Consider the following 12502-nt stretch of genomic DNA (forward strand, 5'->3'; position numbering starts at 1 on the left):
TAACAAGGATATCTTTGGATTCCTATCAATATGCTTGAGTTTTATTCTGGGACAGAAATAAGTTGCTTAGAAACAGTTTGATCCTTTTAGGGTTTGCTTTTAAAATTTGTTAGCTGAAACCAAAGCAGTATTCAGTCTACGCCTAAGTATTTCCACTACTGAGAAAAGACCCTTCTGTATACTCTGCCAAGGACTCTATGAATCATGGGGTTTTCTAGTCTGACTAGAGATGGTTTGGAGTGTGACCCCAGGGTACAGGCATGAGGGGTAGAGGTAATGAAGTAAGGAAGAAAGGATAGCCAATATAATAGTACATTATCAAGTCGATTGCTTGTAGGTCTTTCGTAGCTTCACTACCATCAAGTGGGTGATAGCACTTATGAATGTATTTAAAATCCACAAGGTGCCATAGTTGGGAAAGAAAAAAGGAACATCTAATACCTAAAAGGCATTTTTACCTGCATATGTATATATGTAGAAATAGACTTATATCTTCCATAATCTCAAATCCATCTCTTAAGTCTCATATATTGATGAATGTATGACTTGGGACACAGGAGGGTCTCTTACTCCTTTTCAATAAAGTTTAGTCTTATATTAAAATGTAGCTTTCTGGGACAAAGTAGTCCCTGGATGGAAATCTTACTTACACTTTAGAATTAATGAACCCCTGAAATTAGATTTTGACAGGCAGTCAGCTGAGAATACCAAGAATATAAATCAAGAGAACATGATTCAGTTAGGAAAAGGGCCCAGACCAGGATGAGAGTAGGAGAGGTTGGGATAAAAGAGTAGGAGGGGTTGGGATAAAAAACAATAGTGAAGCTTAAGTGCAAATATTACTCAGGAATAACAATATATGAAGTGGTGAATAACAAGTATCCAATAAACTGAACTAATACAAGTAATTATTGGGTATTATCCAATATTACCTCTTATTTGACAGATAGAGTAATTAAAATCCATAAAAATGGCATAGTTAATAATCTGAACCCTCTATTGTCTCTTAACCCCAAACTGTACTCAGTTGTTTACTTATTCATTCCTCAATAAATTTCTGGAATACCTGTTATTTAGCCAGGGATTATACTATGTACTAGAGAGAGAAAACTCAGTCCCTGCCCTCAAGGCACTTACAGTTTTGTAGGGCTCAGTAAACAGCTTAAGAATGTCCTGAAAAATTAAACCTAGCATTCTTAGGAAGCGAATAGGGCAGGCATCTCTCTCAGGAAAGGCAAATCAGGGAAGGTGTTCCAGAAAGTATGGCATCTCAAGTAAGTGTAGAATATGTAGAAACTTACCAGGCCTCAGTTGGGGTTGGGAGTGAAGGGACATGGCCCATTTATAGAACTACAGGTAAGGTTCAAGTGTGGAGAAAGTACAAAAGGGAGCCGAGCATAGATCATTTGCAGCCTTGAAACCAGTTGTAAAGGCTTGGATTATGTCCTAAAGACACCAAAGGACTTTAAGCTGAAGAGTAAAAGGAGTTATTCATTACAAAACCACTGGATGTGTGAGAGATGGAATAAGGGAAATAAATTGGAAAAAAAACAAAACAAAAATAGGAGTAGGTTGCAATAATAATATTGATGACATTCTTCATCTAAGGAAACTGAGACTTGGAGAGTTAAGCAATTTGCCTAAATTCTATGCTAGCAAGCAGTAGAGCCAAGACTTGAACCCAAGCAATCTCACTCCAGAGCCTCTGCTGTTCACTGCTTTGCAAAGCAGCCTTCTGGCTATAAGTACAAGGAGGTGAACTAAAATAATAGTAATGGATAATGCAAAAAGTGACATGAATTCAAGATCAACGTGATTTGGTAATTTTCAGTTGCTTTTTATGAAAAGAGCTGCATAGGTAGCTCCAAAGAAGCACAAACCAAAAATACTCTTTAAAGGCTATGGGGACAGAGACAGGGAGAAAAGAGAAAAGTAAAAGACCTTTTCAGTTTATCAGGAACTGATACCTATCCTTGATCTTAGAAGTCCTAAAAGGGAGGAAATGAAAGCAGAGAAGGGAGTTCCCTCTTCTAAAGTTTACATACGCAATGCTGGACTTTGCAGCAACATGTAGCAGATTATGGGACATTTCTAGTTTCATGATACAATCACCGAATTATTCTCAAAAATCTCCTAACATAGATTCTCATCATTAATGTTACATTGGATGGTAGGGATGGGGGAATGAGGCAAAGGAAAAGGTAACATTGTTTTTTTCTGTAGTCCAGCACACTTCCAATAATGTCATGCTAAACTCCTCTCTCCAATTCAGTTTTCTCCCTTGAAATTCTTCCACCTGCTCTGGAGAAGATAAGACTGTGCTTACTGTTTAAATATTTTAAGTGATTGTTTAATTGGAAGCATTCATCACACTGGGCCTGATAAAGCCTAGTTCAGAAAAACTTTGAATTAATAAGGGTTGTGAAGATGATTGCTGTAAAGCAGTATGCAAAAACACCACTTTGTTGTAAACTGCCTCCTGCAAATCACTAAATGGTTTGATGTTATTCTCAACGATCCTTCCCAAAATGTCTTGTTCTCTACGTAACGAGGCCCACCATTATTTTATGTTTACTTTAGTATATTTCTACAGGGCAAGTAACTTGCTATTGCCATTGACTTTAAAGTACAGTACTTTTGCACCAACCATAATGGTTATACTTGGCAATTCTATGACACTTTAAAAAAAAGAAAGATTATTTGTTCTTCTCTTTTCTCCTTTAAGAAGGCAATAAAAGGACAGAAAGTCATCATGTTATAACTGGAAAACTAATCACATAGAATATTCTCTTATACTAATCAAGTTTAAGTCTGGAATTAGTTTACATAAAACAGATGTTTACATTCTTATTCTCCTTTGGTACTAAAGAGAAAAAAAGCACAGAATAACTCTCATGGCATACTTTGGGGAATGTAATACTCAGCCTCTTACTTTTTTTAAATGAAGCCAGGAAGCCTTTGGTCAGCTAGGGGAACAAGCAGAAGAGGGAAAAGCACCAAGGGCCTGGTCTTTTACTCCTTATATAGGCAACATTTCCATCATAAAACAGGAAGTATGCTGCCTCAGAAGAGAAAACTGGCTCACAACAAATCCAAGAGGACATAGAAAACATGGGTCTGGTAGCTTATCCAAAAGGAGCCGCTCTTTAGGCTCAGCTGGGGCCCTAGTTTTCTAGGACTTGTGATTCTGATTTGTTTATCAGTTGTGGCCCTCTCTACAAGGACCTCAGCTCTCCATCCCAGCGTACATACCCCCAAATAAAGATTAAGACCTTCAGGCTGTTCTCATACTACTTGAGGAAAAGTCTTGTAAACCCTAACTAAATGCTTAATGAGGAATAGAGACTAGAACCAAAAATATCTCTGCTTCATTTTCTGAAACAAAGATAGAAGAAATTAAAATTTATTCTCAATGACCCTTCTCAAGATGTCCTCTCAAACGTCCCCATTACTCTCACAGGTAGCTGCTATCTCCATAAAGTCAGGGCCCAAGCAACTCTCACACCCAGTCTCTTCTGCTCCTTTACCCCAATTCAAAAGCTGGAAAAAATTTTAAAGATCGTTCTTCTACTCTAGGATCTTATACAGAGAGAAAACTGAGGCCCAGAGGATGACTTGTCTAAGATCTCACAAAAAAAATTTGAGACAGTGCAGAAGTATATTTTGAGCTTGTGATGATCACTCTTGCACCTTACCAGATATATATGATATATATATTTTTTGATACAGAGTCTCACTCTGTTGCCCAGGCTGCAGTGCAGTGGCATTATCTTGGCTCAGGGCAACCACCTCCCAGGTTCAAGTGATTCTCGTGCCTCAGCCTCCCAAGTAGCTGGGACTACAGGCGTATGCCACCATGCCCAGCTAATTTTTGTATTTTTAGTAGAGATGGGGTTTCATCATGTTGGCCAGGTCAGTCTCAAATGCCTGACCTCAAGTAATTGGCCCACCTCAGCCTCCCAAAGTGCTGGAATTATAGGCGTGAGCTACCGCACCCAGCCTTAAGTGCTTTATATGTATTAACGCACTATCCCCTTTAATTCTCATTCCAAAACTATAAGATAGCTAATAGAATGATCCCCATTTCATAGAAGAGGAAATTAAAGATGAAATTAACACAAAGAGGTTAAGTCATCTGTTCAAGTTCTCACAGCTCATTCTTCTCCTCTTCACTTTTATTCTCCTTCTTTTGCCTTTAGTCTACATTTTCCCTATGACTTTACTGTAAGATTGAAAATTTTTAAACTTTGAAATATACAATTACTTTATAGTATATTGCAAACTTTCATCATTAATATGATATATACATTATAATTATATTGATCTTTTCAGGAAAAAAAAACGACAGAGTTTTGGGTTCTTTTGCTTTGTGAATTATCCATGAAGCATTATTTGTTCTTGAATGAGCTTTTCCTGCTCATGAGTATTTTTCTGAGCTTTCTCTCTTATTTACAAATTCAAAGTAATTTCATATTTTTCCTCCAATGCCATGAACTCCTTGGAAATAAGGACTGTGTTTTATTCATTTTTATAAACACATAGTGTTTTATTCATTTTTATACAGTAGGAATTCAATAATGTTTCTTTGATGAGTTGCTGAATTCATTATGATTAATAATGATAACCATAATAACTGCCATCTGAGTACTTTAAGCATATTTTGTGTGTGTGTGTGTATATACATATACACACACATATATACATACATACATATATGTTTTCAGATGCAGGATCTTGCTGTATTTCCCAGGCTGGTCTCAAACGCCTTGGCTCAAGTAACTCTTCCACCTCAGCCCCAACTCCCCCTACCGCCCATAGCTAGGCACGCGTCTCCATGCACAACAACTTTAAGCATATTCTTAGCACATGAGTGAACTCACAAACACATTTAATATTCATAATGACCTTGTAAGATAAGTATTCCTACAGCCATCTCAAAGATGAGCAAACTAAACTCAGAATGACAAGCAATTTATCCAAGATCACTTCCATGGCATGTAGTACTATCAGGCAGGAGTAAAACTCAGGTCTTGGAGGACTCTTTCTAATACACTCCATTGCCACCATGCAAAATAATTTTATTATTAGCCTAAATATGATATTCCTAGTAAAATAAATGTTCTGTAGAGAAAGGTAATCATTCTAAGTCCAAAATCATTGTTTAAATCATTTTGTTTAAGTGAAACATCATTACTTACTTCCAGATAGGTAATGAAAGAAGTGAGGACAATTTAGCAGAATGTAGTTTTTAAAATATCAAAAAGCTTTTTTTAAAAAACATAGTATGAAGTTGTAAATATCTAGGCACTCATCTGCTTATGAAAGGGAAACATCCATTCATGCCTATGACCAGATTCCATTAAACATAAGGAGCTTGAAAAAGGGGCAGATCAATATGCTAACATGGATTTACTTGATGTTGAAGAATATGAAAAGATATTAGAGTACAGGTTGGGTAGTAGGTATAATCTATTCTTTTTTTCTCCTTTTTCAGATCTCCTTCTCATATCTTCAAAGTAGGGATTTTCCTAGGCAAAGGCTTTAATTATACATGGTAAAATCCCAGAATTCAGAGAAGAAAAAGAATTTTGAAAATCAGAAAAACACCTACTATTCTAGACAAGTAGGAATCCATCCTAGTTTTAAGGAACAGTCACCAATTTCTCTTCTTATCTTACATTCTAACATTCAGTAACTCTCTATAGCACAATGTTTTCCCTTACATTTCTTCTAACGCAATTTTAGCCTCTTCTTGTTCTGTTTACAGAAAAACTAGAGCTGGTCGCAATCTTTCACATACTTTTTTTCCATACCAATTAATGAAAGAAGAAAAGTTTTGGCTTCAATAATAATAAACTGTGTCCAGGCCTTCTGTCTTTACTTAAAAAATAGCTTAGTCCATTTAAATCATACTAATCAAAAGGCAGTAAATAATTCCAGGTTGCTCTGGAGAAATAGTAGAATACATCATAAACACCAGTCTTCTTTCTTTCTCTCCTTTTTATTTTCAGCCTACACTGAGTTAAATATATATATATATTTTTAAGTAACAAGTCCCCAGAAGGCTAGAGTGATCCTTTGGTGATGGAGTAGAATTGGTCACATCAGCATGAACTCATGTTTGACTTAATGCAGAATAACATGAGTATATATTAATAAATACTCATAGATATATGTATATATATTTAGCATACACATGTATATTCTTGCTCTGTCAGCTGAGATGGACTAAAATTAATGACATCTCAATAGCAATGAGCACAATTAGTGCCCAAATACTGATTTTTCTTTTTACCAGCTTGACTTCAAAATACATCAAATACTGATTTCTAATGCCAATTTCCCATAAAAGAAACCAGGATTCTTTGCATAAATTCCTAGATTCTGAGACTGGGACAAGGAATATATAAGATGAGCATTTTATTGTGGCCAAAAATGAAGGAAATGCAAAACATAAAAATGTAAAGCACAATGCACACAATGGTGGGATATGTTAGATACAGCTGCCAGTTAAAAGAATGCCCAGTGAACAAAGCTGTAACAATTTAAGCAACAAAATAAATAAAATAATATTAAATTAAAACTCAAAATATAAAATAAATATGCTGAGTCCATAAGGATATAAGTTGAGTAAATAAATAAAGAAATATAGACAAATCTCCCAAGCAGAAGAATTCAAAATAGTATATATCATATTCCCACTTCAATGAGATGGAGGATGTGTGGGCTGCACATGATGTCTTGCTCCCAAAGAATACAGTAAAGAAAGGTAGAAAATAACTTTACAGAGGAGAAACCTGTCAAACACTACCTCCACCAGATGATCAAGTTTAACAACAGGGATAAGTCATGTCAATAGCATGTACTTTTGATATCATGTGATGAGAATAGCATCTGTGGCCTTCCTTTCAGGAATCCCCCCAAGATTTCTTGTCATAATCTAGAGAAGCCTAATGTGTAATGTATCCTGGATAGAATATTGGAACAGAAAAGGTATAGCTGAGGAAACATGAATAAAGTATGGAGTTTAGTTGATGATAATGTTTAATACTGGTTCATTAGTTATAACAAAGGTACCATACCAATATAAGATGTTAGCCATACTGGAAACTGGGTGTAGCATATATGGTAGCTCTCTGTTCTATCTTCATAACTTTTTTATAAACCTGAAACTATTGTAAAGTTCAAGTTTATATACAATTAAATAAATAAGTTGTAAAAAGTAGCCACCAAATCATTTTTAAAGAGGCATGAATATGATCATATCAAGAAATACAAATTATTTTTATAGTCATTTGTCATCTACACAATGAAGTGAATTAAATAATCCATCAAAATTTATGTCAACCTAAATAACAGACAGAAAGAGGCTCTCTAAAAGAAAATAATATTTATTCAAGAATAGGGCATTGCAATGGGAATAGGCATGTCATAATAAATATGTGTGTATTCAGGGTGTATTCAGGGAGGTAAAGGAAGACAAAAATTTTTAAAGGAAAAATGAAGAGAATTACATAATTTTTGAGGTAATTATTCTTGCTGCAAAGATCAATAAATAACTAGGGTATCACCAGTTCAAGACTGGACAGGCAGTTAATGGGCAGATGTCCTCAAGGAAGAATTTTTTTTGTGTGTAAGGCTATTATGGCCTTTTGCAAGGTTGAACTTTTTGCAGTCTTTTGTGATAGTTTTTTTTAATCTGGCATTTGTGCATGAGAACCCTCCCTTCATAAGCTTCCCTGGATCTATTTGTCAGGGCTTTTGAAAACACAAGTGACTCCATTTTGATTCTGACAACTTTCACATTCATAAGTGTATTTTACCCTTGGACTAAAGTCTTACACTTAGAAGACAAAACATCTAAAAGAAATTCTGTCAGTCCTATGGGAAATCAAACTAAAGGCACTACATAGCATAAATAAACATTGGAAATGTGCCCTAAAACAATAATGCTGTTGTTGCTTATGGCCATACGGCAAATTATTGCCACTAAGTCAAGGCTTCAAAAGTATAGCATTAAATTACTGAAACACTGGGAGTAGAAGAGATTCATACTTTTTTCAAAAAATTTATCTATTAACATAATAAATTGCAACTGCTTTAATCAGAAGAGTTTGCTAACGAGGCTAAAGTCATTAAAATGTGGATCACTTCGTTTGATTACATTTGATGACAAACTCCAGCTCAATACTAGCTTGTTGCCTTGCAGCTGTTAGTCAATGCGGAACAAGAGTGTGCCTACATCAGCATAAACCCAAACATTCCCACCCAAAATTACCTAAACAGAATGCGTTACTGATGGTAGATCAGGTTGTTATTTTCTTATGGAACTTGACCTTATTAACCCAGGCAAAGAATCTTGAGCAGAGCAAAGAAAGTTCTACTCTAAATGACTCTGATGGGAAAACTGTGCCGAGATTTGATGGGCAAATTTCAGAAAAATCCTTCCACTCACACTGCAACTAATCTCACATCTTCCAGTAGAGGATTTGCAGTACTATATTTAAGGCATCTCTGCAAATTTCTTTTACTGCGACTTTTAGTCTGGCCAAAAACCTAAACATCAAGAGTACACAGAAGAAGGTTTCTTCCCACCAGACCTGTAGTTTTTGCCTTAAGGTGGAGTTTCTAAAAACAAATGTATAATGAATTATTGGAAACATAAGACTCATTCAGTCATCCCCAAAGTCCATTCCCTCATGTTAAATATTTATCTATATGGTGAAACAGAGTATAGATTTAGAAATGCATTTAACAGATGTTGAAACAAAAATCTGGCATAATGCCAACTAATTCAAACTGCCAACATAGTTGCTAACATCCTATGTAGGTGAAATAATAATAACTGCATACCAAAATTGAGAAAATAAGATACATAGATACTGAGCAGACACATATTGACTCACTCACAATTTATATTGTATCTCTCCTTTTAATTCAGCCTAAAAATATCAATTTGAGTCTTTCTGACTTTAGTTCTGTCAAGTGGCTTGTTTAATTCAATCAGCACTTGATAAATAATATTTTAATTTTCATAATCTTACTTTTCATAAATCCAGTCTAGCCAAATATCCTTACCAATATTAAGTAAGCCTTGGAACTCTCCTATGGAAAGTTCAGCAATAGCTTTCATCTTTTACTAATCTAAGCTATGGTGATTAAATTCATTGATTTAAGGTTACTCTAAAATTGCTGGAAAGACCAAAAATCACTTTCCAAAGTGCTATCTGAAACATTCAAAGAAGGCATGCACAGAAATGATTGCATTCTAAATGAGAGGAGAGTGTAAGAAGTTTTCATCCTACCCTTGGCCTCCACCCAACCCCATACACACATATCTATTGGATCAGCATTTATTTACTTATAAGTTATTCAATGAATAGTCACTGAAAACTTTCTGTGTGCTGGAGAATAGGGAAATACCATAAAGAGATGGTAACCCTCAGCTGAATTATAACCAGCAAATGTCTAGAGTTTTCATAGCAATGAAAATAAATAAGCTTAATATTTATCAGAGATGTTGGAATTCTAATACTCAACACCATGGTTTATCTTCGCTTCTACTATGTTCCTGCTCGTATCTGCCAGAAACAAAAATACTTTATAGCCTAAGATTTCTACCAAATAGCTATTTTATACTTAACGGTTTAAAATCAGTAGAGGTATTAGGAGTGTGAAAACTAATATTGCCCTCTGCTGGCAGATTCCTCAAGTAGAAAGCATTGTGTTTTGCTATTTGTAGCTTATTCCTCATTCTTTTGTGGTACATTTTAACATTAAGAGATTAGAGTTTGCTTCTTGTAAGTAACATTTGGAATTTCTTCTGAAACAAAGTCCAAAATGTCTGGGAAAGGGAGATAAATATCTCATTAGCACCAACCAAAATAAATACTTTAAAAAATATAGCTCTACCCACGTGATGTAAAGGCATTGTCTCACAGCACAGCAGTTTAAAATTCAGGGATATCTTAATATCATTTAACTGAATCTGAATCTAATTCTCCAAGACTCTCCAGACTTCTACAAACTAGATAGCTCTGAAATTTTTAAGTAGTCCTTATCAGAGCATATAGTAGACAATTATGCCTCTCTCTCTCTTTTTTTTTTTTTTTTTTTTTTTTTAACCATTGTGGTATATGAATTCACTCCAGTTAAAGTCTCAGATGTGGCATGAAATGTGGGGACATGACTATCCCAGGATATTTGATAAAATCTCAGTTTGAGAGGCTTTATGAATAAAGCTCCTTGCTAATTAAAAAGATTTGAATCATGGTTGGGAGTTGCTTCTATCATTATGTAATGAGTTTCTCTTTGCTGGTAAATATACATGGATAGAAGAAGCTTTGATCTTAAGCTCCTTGAGAGTGAGTGCTCTCTTATTCTTTGTATACCTAATACTTAGCAGTGCCCTGTACATAATACATATTTAAGGAAAGCTTATTGAGTGGATAAATGAAGTGGTCTATTCCATTCACCATGCTTAATTAGATTAAGCCTATTTCCCAATAAAATGCTTAGGGTAGAATGTAGTATGGTATGGTAGGAAGAGCAGATGCTTTTGAGTGGGACAGATAGATTTAAATCCTAGCTTTGATACCCAGCTGTGTGAAAGGAAAGCCACCTAATCTCTCTGAACTGCAGCTTTCTTCTTGTGTTGTTGTACAAATTATATAAGATAAAATATGTAAAGTATTTGAGAATGTGCCTGGCACATAATGAGTGTTGAAACATTTAATTATCTTCCCTTTCCTTTCAGGTACATTGCTAATTTCTTTCTTTTCAATCAGTACTACAGAACAAAATTGGCTCAGATCCATTTTGAGAAGAAAGAATTTGTGGTAGTTACACTATTTGTTCAAATTTTCAAACCTGTTTTTCCCCCACCAGAATATGTACGTCCAAGCTCCCATATTTTGCCTGCTTTAAAAGAGCTTCTATTGACTTCAGAAAAGGTTACCAACACTAGGAAAAGAAGAAGGGGAATTTACTTTATTTACCATCATTTTCCAATTAAGTAAAAGTGGAAAATTACAACACTTTCCATTAGATTAACGATTCACAGACTTCAAAACACTGATCTATAGTCTCTCACTACAAGCTCACATTAGCCCCCACTTTCCTTAAAGCTAAGGAAACTGAGGGAGGAAAAAAGGGGAGCTGCCAAATGTACAGAATAAAACCAGACGCCGTGAGTTCTGACTTGTCCAGGGATCTTTCCCAACCCCACCCTAGGATGCACTGCATCCCGTGTTCTCCTTGGGAACTGTCATTACATGCTCACTAGTGCTCCCTGCCCTCCACTTTGGACGTTGCATCTTGGAAGCAAGCCCTCTCCTGTTGCCAACGGGATTGTGGTCTACCAGTTAAAGGAGACAACCAAGTCATGAGTAGTGTTCATTTTTTTGCTTTCTCAGTGACTCACAATAAGACATGTGGTGAGTTGTTCAGAATTAACTACTTTTCCAAGGTTTTACAAAGACTAAATGCCCATGGTGGTATTTTTTAACAATTCTGGTGAAGTTCTCAGTTTATTTTCAACATTAAGGATGCCACAGCAAGTGTTATGGGAATGGAAAAATTGAAGCTCTCATCTATAGGGGTACAGACTCACAGTCTCCATTAGAAACAGCTGTGCCCATAAGTTTTTTCTGTGATGCATTTATTGACATTCTTGTTGCGTTGCCAGTGCTAGCTGGTGGCCAGCTGTTCCTACCATATTTTAATTAAAGAAGCTCCCACACCATCAAGAAATGATCTGTGCAAAGATGTGTAATACCTATCTGCTGTTTTTCCTGTCTAGACCTTAAACACATGTGTAGACATTAACAATATAATCCATTCTTACCCTTGCCATCCCACATCCCCCACAAAAGTGTTATTAATTTGGGATCCCGGTACCTTTAAGGGAAATTTATCTCCCTGAAACTTATGTAAAATTATAGAGGTATATTCTTATGAAGAGAAGGTTCACACTTTCAACAGATTCTCACATGAATTCACTCAGAAAGGGGGTAAAGAAAATTGACTGTAGACAGGTACCCATTTAGATCAATTTTCAGTGGAAATAAATGAATAATTGTTTCTTATCTTAAAAATCTCAACAATGGAAGACTTCTAGAGGTAAGCTAAAGACTAAATAAAGTAGAAATAAAACATGGGGAAGAGAAGTACAAATAGTAGCAGGCAACAGATGACAAATTGCTTGAAAAGAGAAGGTTATAAAACAAAATATACTAACATCATATTAGTGAACATTTCACATACTAACAATAAGTATATGGATGGACTCCTAGAAGAGGCTTTTAGGGAAGCAATGGTCAGGAAGCAATGGTCATCTTTAAGTTTATAAGCTCATGCTGAGTCCAAAAAGAAAGTACAGTAGTGATTTAATTTTAATAAATAATAATTTATAAATGAACTGATTATAATTTGCCTTCTCTACTACTTTTCTTACTTCACCTTCCCATTAGCCAATTAAAGCAGCCGGTTGAGAGCCATTGTC

Source organism: Mandrillus leucophaeus, unplaced genomic scaffold (genome assembly GCF_000951045.1).
Source record: "Mandrillus leucophaeus isolate KB7577 unplaced genomic scaffold, Mleu.le_1.0 Scaffold1000, whole genome shotgun sequence".
In the NCBI taxonomy this organism is placed as follows: Eukaryota; Metazoa; Chordata; class Mammalia; order Primates; family Cercopithecidae; genus Mandrillus; species Mandrillus leucophaeus.